A 19,249-nucleotide genomic window follows, 5' to 3' on the forward strand; every position below is an offset into this window, starting at 1 on the left:
TTTTTAAGCAGCTTTTCCACTACTTTCAAAGTGGTGGCATTTTAAAAATCAAATTAAAAATTCCATCCAGTTTTTGCTATCTATACATTTCTAAAAGTACTGTAGGCAGTGGTGTGCCATATATGTATGGAACTCATGCATTGCATGCCCCAGGACCAGCTGTGCCCCTGGGACAAAATGGCATCCTCCACACAGTGTGATCTTGCATGCAAAGTCATATCTTATATGAAAATATAGAATTGTATGCCTTACTAAAAATATCATGGCATGCCACTGACTGTAGGGTTTGTGAACCGTAAGGTCCTGATTCAGTATTGCCATGTAACTACTTTGTACCAGCAAGTCTAGTGCAAAAGGGAGGGAGACAGGCTCCAGGGAAGACCTCAGGCCCAGGGGACCTTTACATTCAGGCCAACAGGGCCAACTCCACTAGTTCTGCATTGCTTCTGCAACAACTCCTGGTGTTGAAGACATTCAGAGTGGGCTGGACATGGCAGAAGGAGTGCCCAGGACAGAGCTGCATGGTTCCCTGCAAGGACCAAGAGGGTTCACTGAAGAAGGAGTGCAAGTTAGGGCACCCCACAGATCCATGTCAGTTCCTGCATCTGCTGAAAAGGGCAAAGGTGCTAACAGGTATCAGCACAGTGATAAACCTGGCCCCTCAATCCAAACACAACCTTTGCTGTGACCTGATGCAAGCATACACGTGAAACACATTAATTTTAAAAAAGGTTCTTTTTCCTTTAAGTATACAGAAGAACTCATCTGCAGGGCTGCAGCTGCCAGCAATAATCTATCTATCTCAGGAGATGAATAGCTAGCCTGATAATGAGATCATATCCATTGAAATGACCTCCCTGCTATTCAATTTGTCCAATATCAATTAATGAATTCTGCACAAAACGTTTTACGGAAGGCAACAAACCTCTGGTAAAGGAGAGTCAATAATGAACTGAATTATTTTATGAAAACAGAAACTTAGAAAATGTCAGTGTTTTAGTTATTTTGATAACACCATATTTAATAGATATTTTTAGAGAGAGCCAGAGTAGCAGATCATTTGCCTTTTTAAAATTTGAAATATACTGTACCAAATCCTCAACCAGTGTAAATCAGCATAGCTCCATTGACTTCCTTGGTTCTACACCAGTTTACATCAGCTGTGGATCTGGCCCACTGGACCTGGCTCACAAAGGGTTACTCCAGTTTCACAAAAGCTTAGCTATACTGAACTCAGCTAAGCTATACTGGTGTTGATTGGAATAAGTCAGTGGTGATTCAGTCGCTTTGCATTTCTGAAAAACGAAACATCTTAGGCAGACAATTCAACCATTTCCCTTTGCATTTTAAGAAAATAACCCACAAATAAAGTCTCCCAGCAATAAGTGGCTAAATGGACAGTTTTGTGGCTCAGCAATAGGCAGAAAAGCTCTTGCAGTCAGGTAAGATATTTCTGTGTTGTGACCATTTGTTCAGTCTGTCTGCAGCCTGCCTTTTGGAGCATCACAGTGTTAAAAATATTTTTTCCTGAAGAGTATTACCGAACTGCTGCAGATGTCACTGACTTAGCACTATCAGAAGGGTCTATTAAAAGTAATGTATATACCTGCCCCTGGAAATTTCCACTACATGCATCTGACAAAGTGGGTATTCACCCACGAAAGCTCATGCTCCAAAACATCTGTTAGTCTATAAGATGCCACAGGATTCTTTGCTGCTTTTACGGATCCAGACTAACACGGCTACCCCTCTGATACTTGTAAAGAGACTTGTGAATCCTACAGTTGGAGGCTTATGCATATCAGTCATCATTTACTTTCCTCTAAATGCAAGATCTGTACATCCAATTTAGGTTTTCCCCTTTTGAAAAGTAGACTCACTGAGGTTTATACTGTAATTAATACAGTTGCTCAGTGCTGTGGTGCACCAAGCCTCTTTGGGCACGTCAACACTGCCTGCAAAAGTGAGCCTCCTGGCCCAGGTTGGCTTGGGCTGGAGCTTGAGATCTGAAGCCCACCCCTATCCCTAGGCTTCAGAGTCCAAGCTCCTTCAAAGCGCTGTCTCTGCAACTATATTTAGAGCGCTAATATAGACTAGCCCAAGTCTGTTATCCAGCACTGGGAGGTATGCTTGCACAGACTCTGTAGTCATACCCTTAAGGTAGCATGCCATGATTCAGAGGCAAGCACTGACGCCTTGAGGCTGCTAGCCCTTATGTGCTTCAGTAAGCGCTCATCAGCCTTGCTAAAGTGAAGCAGTATTTTACTAGGAATGGGGGGAAATTGATGCATTACAAATACCCTAGGTACAGTGACAACCAGTTAACATTTGAAGTGCAACACAGTGATTCCTAGCTTGGCCACTGGGGGCACTCCAATAGAGGCCTATTTCCTGGTGTACCTTCTCCAATATATTTTGCCACTGAAGGCAAACCTGTAACTCTGGCCACAATCAGTCTGTGATGTCTTGTTGCGGGGAGGCTCTGCAGCGCTTCCTGCATCCCTCCTAGAAGGGGGCTATTCCAAACACATGGCAGCTAGGCTAATGGGAAAAGCAGCATGAAACCAAAGGTGTGGGAATGTCAGCGGTAAGAAAAGCAGATGTGTCGGTGTTTAAAAATGAGACCGCATAATTGTCAGAAAGAGACAAGGTGGATGAGGTAACATCTTTTATTGGACCAACTTCTGTTGGTGAAAGAGACAAAATTTCAAGTTCCACTGAGATTTTCTTCAGGTCTGGGAAAGATTATTTTTTTGATCATAGTTGACATGCAAGTTCCCATAAAAAGGCTATAGGTCCATTAACAAGGGAGACCAAGTTTGTCTAATGTTTGTACAATTAAATTTGTTCCAGTAGGAACAGTTTCCGTTAAATCTTAGTCATTAAGAATGGAGTAGTTAATTTTAATTAACATGCTTAAATGGGCAGTTGACCTTACATTGTTGTTATTTAACTTACTGTATAATTGTGATGTTCCCCTGGTGTTATCCAGACTGGTGATCTGCTAGGTCACTCCTATCCTCGATCTGGGAGCCAGCCTTACGCTGCTCCGCTGTGGGAACCCCCACTCCTGGGCTGTTCCTGCACAGTCTCTAGCATGTAAGCGGCTCCTTTGATTGTGCATCTGAATGTCACTAGCCAATATCTCTAGTCCCAGACACAACCTCTAGGAACCTCCATCTTGCAGTGTCCAGTTATGCCCGCTGGACGCTGCAAGCTTATATAAGTTCATCATTTTAACAGAGAAATTGATATGTATCAGACTTGTTCTCCCCAGGGGAGTCTCTGACATGCTTCAAACCAAACACACTGCTTCAGGTAGAATAAACAAACAGATTTATTAGCTAGAAAAGATAGATTTTAAGTGATTATAAATCAAAGCATAACAAGTCAGATTTGGTCAAATGAAATAAAAGCAAAATGCATTCTAAGCTGATTTTAACACTTTCAATGTCCTTACAAACGTAGATGTTTCTCACCACAGGCTGGCTGGTTGCCCTTCAGCCAGGCTCTCCCCTTTGATCAGCGCTTCAGTCACTTGGTTGTGTCTGTAGATGGAGATGGAAGAGAGAGGAAGAGCTTGGCAAATGTCTCTTCCTTTCCTTCTTCCCTCTTGGCTTTGCCCCCCACCTTCAGGGTCAGGTGCGCATTACCTCATTGTAGTTCCTGACTGACCAAAAGAAGGGGGGCGATTAACTCGAGAGTCCAACAGATCCTTCGTTGCTGCCTAGGCCAGTGTCCTTTGTTCCTGTGAGGCTGGGCTGGGTTTGTCCCATACATGTCCTGATGAGGTGTGAACTGCCCCTCTGTTTCTGAAGGGTTTTGCCTGGGCTTGTTTTAAGCCATGAGGGCACATTTTCAGCCTCATAACTACATGCATGAAATTATAACCTATAACATTACTGTAACAACAATGCTCAGTGCATCATGAGCCTTTTGAAGACATTCGACAGGACAAACTTTGCACTGGATACCACACAATCATATTATAAGGATGAACATGGGGGTGCCTGGTATTCCCGTGAGATACAGTGTCACAATAATGGTGTGCTGCACAATGGAAAAAATGCAGTTAGAGGTGGATCCCTGCCATTACTGATTTTGATTTCACCCTTTGATAAGGGCGTTTTCCTCTGTCCAATTTATGTTCATTCCTATTACTACTGTGACCTCTTTTCTCTTGTTCCTGCATTTCCCGTTTTTCTTTTTAACTGGCCTTTTTGGGTGTTGAGAAGTATCTAGGTCAGTTAAATAACATTTCTTTTCTTGTTTTCCTGATTCAGAAGATGTGGTAGAAAAAAGGTATTTAGTCACTGTGTTCCTGTTAAAAATGAAATAAAGGGGCTTTCCATGAGACAGCCGAAATCAGAACCTTTTCACAGCAAGAGAATGGAGTCATAGTCAGGACTGCATCAGTGCTAATCCAAAGGCAGAATGGGAGCCAAGTCGTACAGCAGACTGCAATCTGAAATCCAGATTAGAAATGGGTCTCAACTGACCCTCATAGCTCAAAAAAACAACGATGAAAGGCAGCCAGTGCAGATGGACATGAAATTGTCATAAATGACTAAAAATGGCTTATGATCCAGGAGGAGTGGAAAGAATTACAAAATACTAAATGAGTTTAGGAAAATCCAGCTAAAGTGGTGAACGAAAGGAGGATTGCATATAGTTATGTACGTAACTTGGGCAATGTTTGAGCTCTGTTTTCTGTGCGCTACACCTTTAAATGTTTGGTGTAAATCCTCAGCTGGTGTAAACGGTCATGATTCCATTGAGTCATCACCATTTACACTGGCTGAGGCTGTGCCCTGTGGAGGTTCTCTGCCTAGTGATTACAGGCAGTACTGAGAGTCATTTCAAGGAAGCTGCTATAGAGTGAATGATACATGCTACGTGGAGGCCTATATTTGTTTTCATAATTGCATTCCAGCACCAGTTCTTCTTGCTGTGTTTTCTCAGACACAAACAGCAAAACTTGCACTTTCTGTCTAGATGAGTTTTAGTTTCAGATTAAAGAAGGCAACAAAGAATGAACAAATATAAATTTTCCAAGACAGAGTGTTACCCACTTTGGAGCAGCCATAGCATGGCCTCTCAGCACACAGCCGCCTGACATTTAAAGATGCAGTATACAGAAGAGGGAATTCATCTCCCTTACATTGAATTGCTACACACCCCACAAGAACATTTTGACATATCTAAGGAACAAAAGTTGATTAGAGCCCCCTAAAATCTAGCTGGGAAAATTTCTGATATGGCGAAGAATATGGGAACTCACCTTTTGGGCCAAGGAAAGTTGTGGAAGAACTTGAATACAGAACAAGTATGATTATGCTGCATGCTTGGTGGTGGAGGAAGATACAAAGAGCTTGCATAGGTAGACTCTGCATATCATAGAGCACAGCTCCACAGGGACCTTCATGGAGGAGTGCAGGTGAGCCAGGGGAAAGAGAGGGCAGGGTTGTGGATTCACAGCTATGCAGATTCTCCCATCAAGCCACCTATGTAGAGGAGGTGCAGTTGAGCAGCCACCGTGATTGTAGAAGAAAGGCTCCAGGGAAGTTCCAACAAATGAACGATGTGTCCACTTGCCTTTGGCAGCCTTGAGGAAAATTCTGAAAGCACTACTGGGGTGAAATGAAGAGAAACTAGGCATTAACTAAGCTAGGGGGAACAACAGTGGTGTCAGATTTTAAAGGAACATATATAGATTACGTATGTATTTAAAGAAAATGAAGAGCTGGAAGTGTTACTTCAAAGAGGAGCCAAAGGAGCTGGAAACTGCAAGCTTCCACAGATGAGATGTGAACACCAAAACCTGGCATGAAGCTGGCTTTTGTAAGAAAAAGCTTTTCCCTCCCTCTGAGGCAGTGAGCCAAGAAGCATGCTGGCTGTGGTGAGCAAAGGTTGGTCATTGACCCGAATATCTTTAGTTATCAGAAACTCTGTTAGGAACAAAGGCACTGGCACTACAATTGAGAAAAACCATATTTACAGAGGATTGCTGCAGTCTGCATTTCAACTGTTGAAAGAGGTAACAGGCAGCACACTTCCAGGGCCCTGCAGTGCATCAGCTTGTCTGATATTTAACAGCAGCAGTAAGACAATGACACTCCCTTATTGGCAGCCTTGCAGGAATTCTGTGAGGCCAAGGACTCAATGAGAATGGAGGTGTAACTATCCAGAAGTGGGCGGGTGTGGGGGAAGCTTGCACTTTTACTGCCAGTGTTGTAATAGGTTTTTGATAAGTAGAGGACTTTGGCTTCCAGTTTCAGGGCTATCAGTCTAACATCAGTCTACAGAACTAAACTCAGAAGAAAACATCTTAACCCTTGCTTCAAAAAGACCCCAAATTCCTAGAGATGGAGGTGACATTACCCTAAGTCTTGGAAAGTGACTTCTGTCCATACTTCTCCAGGATCCCTCATTTGAGTCTCAAGGGCACCCACATGTGACAAAAACCTAGCATTCCCTCACTTTCGTTGTTGAAAATTATTCACACTGTTTATAGAGAATCATGCACTTGAGGTCACAGGAAGAGGTATTTACATGGTGGAAAGGAGTCCCATAGCATTTTACATTTCCTTCATGAATTATTGGTTACTGTCCCTCATTTTGAGCCCCAGCCACACATTGCTTCCCATGTCTGGGGAGGTTGAGAGGTGCTACTGGACTTGGCAATTGAATGGACTCTGAACAACTGTTCTTATTTAAGCTGTGGTGCTGAGTTCCCACAACCCCCGCTGACTTCAATGGAAGTTGGCAGGAGTACTCAGTGCCTTGCAGGATCAAGCCCTGGATGAACAAGATTGTATTCCTATCTGCGAAGGTTATTTTCTGCAAGCCCCATAAAGTCAAAGGGCTTTATGAAAAGTAAGATTATAGTTTAGCCCATGTCTGTGTTATTGAGCTAGTAACTCTGTCCTGCCACATCCCATGCATGTATCATAAAGCTAGCCAGGAAAGAATGGTTATGTAAAGCAGAGTAAGGGAAATGATAACATTATATCCATGACAGAGGCCCGAGCTGTGCATCTGAACTAAAATGAAGCTGGAGAGCACTAGAAAAAAGCAAAACAACAACTTACTTATCTATGGATGTGATTAAAGTCATGGGTATTATAGCAAACAAAACCTCTCTTCACTGGTATGAACAATGGTCTGGATTGAGTATTATCGAAAGCTAGTGATGAAGTTATGAAACAGGGAAGTTATAATGAAGTAATACTGTATTTTTACTGTAACTGAAATTCACCACTGTGCAGAGGGCCGACACAAAGTGTATGCACGCTTAAAGCTCACTTCATCTCACAAAATAGGACTTAAGAGGAGCATGCTGGCTCTCTGCGCAGGAGTGAATTTCACCTTATATGAGGCAGAGAATAACTTTGGAATGAAGATCATATTTTTTTAAAAAATAGATGCAATATTTGCTTAATAAAACTCTAGCTCACAAGTTGGAGAACTGCTGCTCAAGATACTTCATAGGCTTTTTATAAGTGAGAAATGTATGCTTATTTCTTCCAGTCTGTGCAAGTCCTTTAAAATCATTCATCGGGCCCAAAGGAATGTGCTATGCCTTGAAAAGGAATATGATAGAGTAGGGTGGAGTACATAGCCTCAGATAATCCAAAACATCTGAGTACTCAGCTTTCTCCAAAGAGAAACATGTTTGGTTCTATAACAACTGATTTAGGAGCCGGGCTAAAATACTCTATTGTGAGCCATACTCGTAAAGCCTGCAAGAAAGATTCCAGACCAGCATACGACTTATTTTCTTCTTAGCAATTGATACTCTGGTTGAAGTTCTGAGGGTATATGTCTCTTGTCTTTCATTCCTTGAATGAGGTTGAACACAAAATTGCTCAGCATGCAGAAAACATTATATAATTTATATCTAATCCAAAATTCTCAATATCACATACTATCTAAGTACCCGATTTAGCAATAAGCTCCACATGGGAGACTCTTGCACCTGTACAGAGCCCCATAGACTTCAAGACATACATAGAGCATCCTTGACTTCAAAGGGGTTCTGTGCAGGTGTCTGCGTATGTGGAGCTCATTGCAGGCTCAGGGCCTAGAAAAAAAATCAAAGTATAGTGTAAGTAAAAATATGAAAGATGAAATCTGCAGACAGTCAGGTCCCGCTGAGAGCTCTGACTCACCCTCAAATTGTTATTGCCTTAGGCCAGCAAAAAAGGCAGCCCCTTCCTACTTTTTTAAATGTGTTGATGCTGATGAGAATGGCTTTTGTTGATAAAGCTGTTTGTATGGTACCATCCACTGGTGTCCTATTGGGTTTACACAAAACAGCATCAAGGGGCCAATCCAGCACCAATCTGTCAATAGAAAGACCCCCATTGTCTTCAATGGGGACTGGAACAGGACCTAAAGCTATTGAAGTTAGATTTAAAAATATCTAAATTCTATGCTACATTTCTTGAAGAATGTCTTTTAAAATATCAGTTTCAACTTTTAGCTCTTTTACCTAGGTTATGGAGCAAGCTATAGACCCACAGCTACTAGAGTAAAAGTAGGGACATTAATCACTCATACATGTCCCTGTGAGCAAGACCCCCATCTCCTCCTACCTAACACAGCAAGAATGATATATATTAGGCATCAGAAACTCGACAAGACATACAACATAGCCACACATATTTTATCAGGACAATAAAGATCAGCAAATTATGAGTTTTCAAATGGTACATCACATGGCATACTTGTACAAAGATGATTACAGTAGTGTGCCAGTGGTGAATACAGGGCTGCAGACCATCACAACATGGCAGATATACAGATGATTTCCTATCTCCATAGATATTTGACCACCATAGTTGATCAATACTCATATTGATTTGTGTTCAGCTCAGTGCCACCAACAGCTGCCTGCCCAAGATTATCCATCAACCAGTCTGCTTCAAGAACTTGAATGGACATTGACATTGTCATTCATGTTGGCTCAGTTTGGTGAGTCACTGTGTTTTATGGCTGAACTAGTTCTGGCATGAAACAGAACACGTTGGTCTGGTTATTATTCCAGATAAAACTAAGTTTCTGGCTATTACCATCAAACAGCCTGCAGATCCAGATTACAACCAGCTTAATATTAAACCTGTCCGAATGGGACATCAGGCAGGTGGCAGCTGCCAAATATTTGGGCAGTGTCATAGACAGTGCAGGAGGATGCTCAAAAGATGTGGATGCTTGGTAGCAGTAGCTGCTGCCATGTTTTGGGTCCCTCAGTGGTCTCTCTGGAGACATCACAACATCAAGCTTGTCATGAAGCTGTCAATCTATAGAACCACAATTATACTAACTCTGTTGTATGGAAGTGAAACATGGGCACTGAGGAAGGCTTGAAGAACACTGGATTAACATATTTGATTCTCATTGTCTCTGTCAGCTGCTCCATATCAAATGGTAGGACAAGATCAGAAACAAGGATATTGAAAGCCAAACCTAATAATTGCCTCCATCAGCACTGTTTCAGTTTTGGCTGCTTTCTTGGTATGAACATAAAATAATAGAAGACGAACAAATACTAAAAGCTGTGTATCAAGGAATGCTGCTACATGGCCGGCAGTCACTTGGGCACCAAAAGCTTCAGTGGCATCACAAAATTACCATTACGGGCATAAACTGGATATCCAGCCAGACCACCTTGCCAGAGATTGATCTGGGTGGCACTCAGTTTGCAAGGAGGCCAACTCATTTTGGGATTTGCCATAGAATCGGAGGATTGGAAGGGACATTGAGAAGTCTAGTCCAGTGCCCTGCACTCAAGGCAGGATTAAGTATTATCTAGACCATCCCTGATAGGTGTTTTTCTAACCTGCTCTTAAAAACCTCCTATGATGGAGATTCCACAACCTCCCTACTCAATTTATTCCAGTGTTTAACCATCCTGACAGTTAGGAAGTTTTTCCTAATGTCCAACCTAAACTGTCCATGCTGCAATTTAAGCCCATTGCTTCTTGTCCTATCCTCAGAGGTTAAGGAGAACAATTTTTCACCCTTCTCCTTGTGACAACCTTTTATGTATTTGAAAACTGTTATGTCCCCTCTCAGTCTTCTCTTTTCCAGACTAAACAAACCCAACTTTTTCAATCTTCCCTCATAGGTCATGTTTTTTAGACTTTTAGTCATTTTTGTTGCTCTCCTCTGGCCTTTTTCAGTTTGTCCACATCTTTCTTGAAATGTGGCATCCAGAACTGGACACAACACTCCAGCTGAGGCCATATCAACAGGCAATAGATTGTAACAATTACTTCTCGTGTCTTGCTTATAACCCTCCTGCTAATACTGCTAAAGCTGGTGTTTGCTTTTTTGCAAATATGTTACATCGTGATCCATTAAAATCCCCAGATCCCTGTGATTTTGCACTCCATATGATTTTACAAAAATATGCTAATGAGTGTGAATATAATGTAACTGGAATATGCTTCCTGCAAAGGGTCTCTTGTAAGGTATCATTATAAAGCTTATAATCTACTGAGTGTGGTCATCCTGTTTGTATGAATGTATCATTCTTGTATCTGAAACTGGAAATATGAAATATAACTCTGAGGTCCTATTGTAATTATGTAAAGTATGGGCCATTAATGGTGGTTTGGAATCTTGATGGCGCCTGTTAACCAGGACAACTGACTGTAGATGGCTCTGTTTACTTGCAAGCCTTCCCGTGAGTCATGCCGGAAGAATGAAGGCTTGGCGTCTCACAGGACATGTGACCATGTCACCTGATACTGGAATCAATCTTAAATCTGGGTTTTTTCCATTTAGAAGGAGGGGTGGGGACCCAGAGAGACAAACAATTCCTGCCTTGTGCCAAAGCTATATAAGGGGGTGGAACAGAACAAAGGAGGCTGCAGTCATGAAAAGTCCCCTTGCTACCATCTGAGCTGGAACAAGAACTGTGTCAGGAGAAAGGATTGAGCCCAGACTAGGAAGGAGTCTAGTCTGTGAAAGAAGTTTATTGGAACAACTTTGAGGGTGAGATTTTATCTGTAATCAGTTTCTTAATGTATTAGGGTTAGACTTGCGTGTTTTGTTTTATTTTGCTTGGTGACTTACTTTGTTCTGTCTGTTATTATTTGGAACCACTTAAATCCTACTTTTTATTTTTAATAAAATCACTTTTCCTTGTAAATTAATCCAAAGTAATTAATTCCTGGGGGAGCAAACAGCTGTGCATATCTCTCTATCAGTGTTATAGAGGGCAGACAACTTATGAGTTTACCCTGTATAAGCTTTATACAGAGTACAATGGATTTATTTGTGGTTTGGATCCCATTGGGAGCTGGGTATCTGGGGGCTAGAGACAGGAGCAATTCTTAAGCTGTTTTCAGTTAAGTCCGCAGCTTTTGGGAGATGTGGTTCAGACATGGGTCTGTGTTTGCAGCAGGCTAGCGTGTCTGGCTCAAGAAGACAGGGTACTGAAGTCCCAAGCTGGCAGGGAAAACGGGCTCAGAGGTAGTCTCAGCACATCAGGAGACAGTCCCAAGGGGGTCTCTGTGACCAACCCATCACAATCCCTTTCTGCAGTACTCTTTCCTAGGCAGTCATTTCCCATTGTGTTTGTGTGCAATTGATTGTTCCTTCCTAAGTGGAGTACTTTTGTCCTTATTGAATTTCATCCTATTTACTTCAGACCATTTCTCCAGTTTGTTCAGACTATTCTGAATTTTAATTCTATCCTACAAAACACTTGTGACCCCTCCTTAGCTTGGTATCATCTGCAAACTTTATAAGTGTTCTCTATTAGCCACTATCTAAATCATTGATGAAGATACTGAATAGAATTGGACCCAGGACCAATCTGTGTGGGACCCTACTTGATATGCCCTTCCAGTTTGACTGTGAGCCACCGATAACTACTCTCTGGAAACAGATTTACAATCAGTTATGCACTCACCTTATAGTAGCTCCATCTATATTGTATTTCTCTAGTTTGTTTATGAGAAGGTCATGCGAGACAGTATCAAAAGCCTTACTAAAGATATATCACATCTACCACTTACCCTTATCCACTAGGCTTGTTACCCTGTCAAAGAAAGCTGTTAGGTTGGTTTGACATGATTTGTTCTTGACAAATACATGCGGACTGTTACTTATAACCTTATTATTTTCTAGGGGTTTGCAAATTGTTTTCTTGATTATTTGCTCCATTATCTTTCTGGGTACTGAAGTTAAGCTGACTGGTCTGTAATTTCCCGGGTTGTCCTTATTCCCCTTTTTATAGATTGGCATTATATTTACCCTTTTCCAGTCCTCTGGAATCTCTCCCATTTTTCATGACTTTTCATAGATAATCGCTAATGGCTCAGATATCTTCTCACTTAGCTCTTTGAGTATTCTGGGATGTATTTCATCAGGCCCTGATGACTTGAAAACATCTAACTTTTCTAAGTAATTTTTAGTGTGTTATTTCCCTATTTTAGCCTTACATCCTACCTCATTTTCATTGATGTTCACTATGTTAGATGTCCAATCGCTATTACACTCTTCAGTGAAAACTGAAAAAAAAAATCATTTAACACTTCTGTCATTTCCACATTTTTTGTTATTGTCCCCTCCACCCCCACTGAGTAACAGGCCTACCCGTCCATGGTCTTTCTCTTGCGTCTAATGTATTTGTAGAATGTTTTCATGTTACCCTTTATGGCTCTAGCTAGTATGATCTCATTTTGTGCATTGCCCTTTCTAATTTTATCCCTACATGCTTGTATTATTTGTTTATATTCATCCTTTGTAAATTGACCTAGATTCCATTTTTTGTAGTATTTTTTTTTGTGTTTCAGATCATTGAAGATCTCCTGGTAAAGCCAGGGTGGTTTCTTGACATACTTCCAATCTTTCCTGTGCAGTGGGATAGTTTGCTCTTGTGCCCTTATTAATGTCTCTTTGCAAAACTGCCAACTCTTTTGAACTGTTTTCCCTCTTAGGCTTAGGAATCTTACCTACCAGTTCTGAGTTTGCAAAAATCTGCCTTCTTGAAATCCATTGTCTTTATTGTGCTGTTCTGCCTCCTATCATTCTTTAGAATCATGCACTCTATTGTTTCATCATGATGATGAGGCAGCAGGTAGTCCAACTCTAACTCTCATATTTTATATAGCATCAGCAATTGTAGTATCTGGGCTCTGCCCACTCCTGTCAGACACACTGGAATTCTGCACTGGCTTTGTGTGATGGTTCAGCTCCTATGGTATCCCACTGTGACGTCCATTGCCAAATTCCAGCCTCAACATCCCAAAGACACTAGGCTTGAATGGCAAAAAGTAAAAGTTCCATTAGTTGTAATCTCCTGAGGTGAAGACCTTTCACTGGGGATTGGTCCTGCTTTGAGCAGGGGGTTGGACTAGATGACCTTCTGAGGTCCCTTCTAACTCTGATATTCTATGATTGCCCTCTCTATTCTTCAGTTCCTATTTGGGCAACACTACTGGCTCATTGTGTGCCAGTGAGAGTAAGAGGGATAGCATTCAACTTCTGCTCTTTCTCCTCATACAGCATTATTTTGAATGTTTCTATGGTTGCTGTGCTCATTCCTATATTTTAAAACTTCAGTTCCCAGTTGCAGTGTACTACATAGAACAATGAATTTGACGGTCCGTACTCCCACATTCTCCAAACCCGTCCACCTCTATCACACATCTCCAGCTAAGAACATAAAGATATTTAACATCTTATCCAAACAGCCACAAATGTGGGTGACATTGGCCCACCAAGGGCTATGATGATTCAGTGTACACCTTACGAACCTCTAGCAGAGGAGTTCCCATGGAGCCCTGAGCACATTTTAAGACTGATCTCAGCAGGTCTCGTTCCTAGTTAAGTGCTTCCCTTGCTTATATTCATTTTCTGCACCTGGAGAGGTGGGGTAGACCAGGCATAGGTAAGGCTGAATCACAATCACTTTAGAGGACCAGCTCAGACTGTGACACCACCCTTTAGTGCACCTCAAGGCACAGAAGCATTTTTCTCAGTGGCAAAGAGTGTTCTGTCATCTTTTAATTTCCTTATCATAAAATCATTGAAGATTAGGGTTGAAGAGACCTCAGGAAGTCATCTAGTCCAACCCCCTGCTCAAAGCAGGACCAACACCAACTAAATCATCCCAGCCAGGGCTTTGTCAAGCCGGGCTTCAAAAACCTCTAAGGATGGAGATTCCACAACCTCTCTAAGTAACCCATTCCAGTGCTTCACCACCCTCCTACTGAAATAGTATTTCCTAATATTCAACCTAGACTTCCCCCACTGCAACTTTAGACCATTGCTTCTTGTTCTGTCATCTGCCAATCCTCTTTGGAACCCCCCTTCAGGCTACTATCAATTCCCCCCTCACTCTTCTCTTCTGCAGACTAAATAACCCCAGTTCCTTCAGCCTTTCCTCATAAGTGATGAGTCCCAGCCCCCTAATCATTTTTGTTGCCCTCTGCTGGACTCTTTCCAATTTTTCCACATCCTTCTTGTAGTGTGGGGCCCAAAACTGAACACAGTAGTTCAGATGAGGCCTCACCAGTGCCAAATAGAGGGGAATAATCACTTCCCTCGATCTGCTTGCAGTGCTCCTATTAATACAGCCCAATATGCCATGGGCCTTATTGGCAACCAAGGCACACTGCTGACTCATATCCAGCTTCGTGTCCACTGTAATCCCCAGGTCCTTTTCTGCAGAACTGCTGCTTAAAGGGTTGGTCCCCAGCCGGTAGCGGTGCGTGAAATTCTTCCTTCCTCAGTGCAGGACTCTGCGCTTGTCCTTGTTGAACTTCATCAAATTTCTTTTGGCCCAATCCTCCAATTTGTCTGGGTCACTCTGGACCCTATTCCTACCTTCAGAGTATCTACTCTCCCCACAGTTTAGTGTCATCTGAGAACTTGCTGAGGGTGCAATTAATCCCATCATCCAGATCATTAATAAAGATGTTGAACAAACCTGGCCCCAGGACTGACCCCTGGGGCACTCCACGTGATACTGGCTGCCATCTAGATACTGAGCCGTTGATCACTACCCATTGAGCCTGACAATCTAGACAGCTTTCTATCCACCTTATCGTCCATTCGTCCAGCCCATACCTCTTTAACTTGCCAGCAAGAATACTGTGGGAGACCATATCAAGAGCTTTGCTAAAGTCAACATATATCACATCCACAGCTTTCCCCATATCCACAGAGCCAGTTATCACATCATAGAAGGCAATCAGGTTGATCAGGCATGACTTGCCCTTGGTGAATCCATGTTGACTGTTCCTGATCACCTTCCTCTCCTCCACTTGCTTTCTTATGAGTTAATTATAATGAAATGTCATATTTAGAGAAGACCCTGAAAGAAAATGCCAGATACAGACATTCCAATCTGAGGAAATTCAGACCTGAACCTAGAGTCATAATTCTCAGCTAGTCCATGGCTCAATGATGGGACAAATCAAACCAAGACTGGGGCTCTCTTTGATCCAGCAAATCGTGAAAGCACACATTTAATTTTAAACATGAACAGTCCCATTGAAATTGAAGTTAAGCGTGTGTGTAGCCCCACTGAATACTGACATACTTAACTGCTTTGCTGATGTGACCTAGATTTTGCGCCAAACCTAAATTTTGGACGTTGGGTCCCTCATTAGTCACATTAGAAAAACATAGGGGGCCTGAATTTTCAGAGATACTGAATGTGGGCATGTCCAGCTGAAATTAATGGAAACTGCAGAAAGTCTGGCACAATAAATGTAAAGAAAAGTTGCAGCCAAATAAATAACAGCAAATAAAATCAATCACCAATGGGAGCCTGCATTCAGAAAGAAGGCATTAAATGGAAAGTGCAGTTTTGTAAGATGTCTTTATTTGCCTCGTTTCCATATAGGCAGTCCAGAATTATTTTTTTAAGTCTTGGAAATCAGCATAGGGATTTCTAGTCATTAAAATAATGTTGCCGGTTCTTTATTTCCATTGGGCTACATGCCATGCAGATTACAAAGACCCATTGATCAAATCCTCCTTCTCCCTTTTTAAGCAGCTTTTCCACTACTTTCAAAGTGGTGGCATTTTAAAAATCAAATTAAAAATTCCATCCAGTTTTTGCTATCTATACATTTCTAAAAGTACTGTAGGCAGTGGTGTGCCATATATGTATGGAACTCATGCATTGCATGCCCCAGGACCAGCTGTGCCCCTGGGACAAAATGGCATCCTCCACACAGTGTGATCTTGCATGCAAAGTCATATCTTATATGAAAATATAGAATTGTATGCCTTACTAAAAATATCATGGCATGCCACTGACTGTAGGGTTTGTGAACCGTAAGGTCCTGATTCAGTATTGCCATGTAACTACTTTGTACCAGCAAGTCTAGTGCAAAAGGGAGGGAGACAGGCTCCAGGGAAGACCTCAGGCCCAGGGGACCTTTACATTCAGGCCAACAGGGCCAACTCCACTAGTTCTGCATTGCTTCTGCAACAACTCCTGGTGTTGAAGACATTCAGAGTGGGCTGGACATGGCAGAAGGAGTGCCCAGGACAGAGCTGCATGGTTCCCTGCAAGGACCAAGAGGGTTCACTGAAGAAGGAGTGCAAGTTAGGGCACCCCACAGATCCATGTCAGTTCCTGCATCTGCTGAAAAGGGCAAAGGTGCTAACAGGTATCAGCACAGTGATAAACCTGGCCCCTCAATCCAAACACAACCTTTGCTGTGACCTGATGCAAGCATACACGTGAAACACATTAATTTTAAAAAAGGTTCTTTTTCCTTTAAGTATACAGAAGAACTCATCTGCAGGGCTGCAGCTGCCAGCAATAATCTATCTATCTCAGGAGATGAATAGCTAGCCTGATAATGAGATCATATCCATTGAAATGACCTCCCTGCTATTCAATTTGTCCAATATCAATTAATGAATTCTGCACAAAACGTTTTACGGAAGGCAACAAACCTCTGGTAAAGGAGAGTCAATAATGAACTGAATTATTTTATGAAAACAGAAACTTAGAAAATGTCAGTGTTTTAGTTATTTTGATAACACCATATTTAATAGATATTTTTAGAGAGAGCCAGAGTAGCAGATCATTTGCCTTTTTAAAATTTGAAATATACTGTACCAAATCCTCAACCAGTGTAAATCAGCATAGCTCCATTGACTTCCTTGGTTCTACACCAGTTTACATCAGCTGTGGATCTGGCCCACTGGACCTGGCTCACAAAGGGTTACTCCAGTTTCACAAAAGCTTAGCTATACTGAACTCAGCTAAGCTATACTGGTGTTGATTGGAATAAGTCAGTGGTGATTCAGTCGCTTTGCATTTCTGAAAAACGAAACATCTTAGGCAGACAATTCAACCATTTCCCTTTGCATTTTAAGAAAATAACCCACAAATAAAGTCTCCCAGCAATAAGTGGCTAAATGGACAGTTTTGTGGCTCAGCAATAGGTAGAAAAGCTCTTGCAGTCAGGTAAGATATTTCTGTGTTGTGACCATTTGTTCAGTCTGTCTGCAGCCTGCCTTTTGGAGCATCACAGTGTTAAAAATATTTTTTCCTGAAGAGTATTACCGAACTGCTGCAGATGTCACTGACTTAGCACTATCAGAAGGGTCTATTAAAAGTAATGTAATTACTTAGGTTGTCATCACGGTACTGATTTTCAGATGCTTAAAATGGTTTATTATTTAGGGCCCAGTTCAGCAAAATGCTGAGCCCCCTCAATTCCTATGGAAGTCAGGAGGGATCAAGGGCACTCAGCAATTTAAGAATCACTTAGCATCTAAGGGCTTGATCCTGAAAATATTTACTATAGGCCGGATTCTTACTGTTGGACATGATGCCATTACTTCAATGGGACTTTGCCCAACAGTAAGTATTTGGAGTATTGAGCCCTTTGTTTGTAATATCTTGGGACAGGGACCATCTCGTTTGTATACTATATGGCACAACTACAACTTCTATCTCTAATAAAATATAAGGGAGCCAAAAAAGGAAAGGAAAAAAAAATCTATAAGCCTATAGAGAAAAACAAACATGAATAATATACAGCATGGGTGTCTGAAGAGCAAGTCAGAGTAATTTGATTGTTTAACTAGACTTACAACATTAGAAGATGAAGGAGAAGAAATAGATACGAATGTTTGGATTTTAATAAATAATTTGATACACAAAAATCTTATTCTCAGAAGAAATTTAAATTGGTTTAGATGTAAATGTGGATTGAAAACTGCCTAAGACTGTAAACAAAAAGCAATAATAATTATTAATTTGCGAATATCAAAAAGGAAAGGTTTCCATTGTGGTGCTATAACATCAGTGTTTATTCCCATCTATTTCTCATCTCCGTTAATGATATGGAAGAGGGGATAAATGGCATATTAATGATATTTGCATGTGGTACTACATTGGGAGTTGTTTCAAACACCACTGAGGGTAGAGGAACATTACAAAGGAATTTAGAGTACTTAGAACTATGGGTATAACATAATAAATTTACATGTACAGCCTCATCCAAAGTCCACTGAAGTCAATGGAAAGAGTACAAGTTGCCATGTCTAGAGTTTGGAAGAGTGCAAATTAATCTATCTGGGTCAAGATAATCCAAAACACAGCTATTCCATTGTGGAAATCTGACGAGCAGGCATGATGGAAGAGACCTAGCAGTGATTGCAGACAGCAGTTTAGGCATGACTCTGCAATGCAGTTTGACCACTCAAGAGGCCAATGCAATAGTGAGCTGCATACTCAGATGCACTGATGTAATAACCCCTCTGTAAAGCTTTGGAGCAATAGGTATCTTATTACCAAAAATACTGATGAACTGGAAGATGTTCACAGAACCACAACAAAAATGATTATTAGAGCCGGTTGAAGCGGAATCATTTTGTGGGAATCTATTGATTTTGTCTAAATTTAATAAAATTAGCAAATAGCTTTGTTTCAACAAGGTCAAAGCACTTTGTTTCACTTTATCATTTTGACTATTTATATTACAATATACAATACATTAGGTCTCCCCACCAGGGGCAGCTCTAGACATTTTGCCGCCCGGGGTTGCTGGGAGGGCGGCAGGCGGCTCCGGTGGACCTCCCACAGGCGTGCCTGTGGAGGGTCCATTGGTTCCGCGGTCTGCTGGTCCCGCAGCTTTGGTGGCCGCGGGAGGTCCACCAGAGCCACAGGACCAACGGACGCTCCACAGGCACGCCTGTGGGAGGTCCACCGGAGCCGCCTGCCGCCCTCCTGGTGACCGGCAGAGCACCCCCCGCG

This window comes from Chelonoidis abingdonii, chromosome 3 (genome assembly GCF_003597395.2).
Source record: "Chelonoidis abingdonii isolate Lonesome George chromosome 3, CheloAbing_2.0, whole genome shotgun sequence".
Taxonomy (NCBI): Eukaryota; Metazoa; Chordata; order Testudines; family Testudinidae; genus Chelonoidis; species Chelonoidis abingdonii.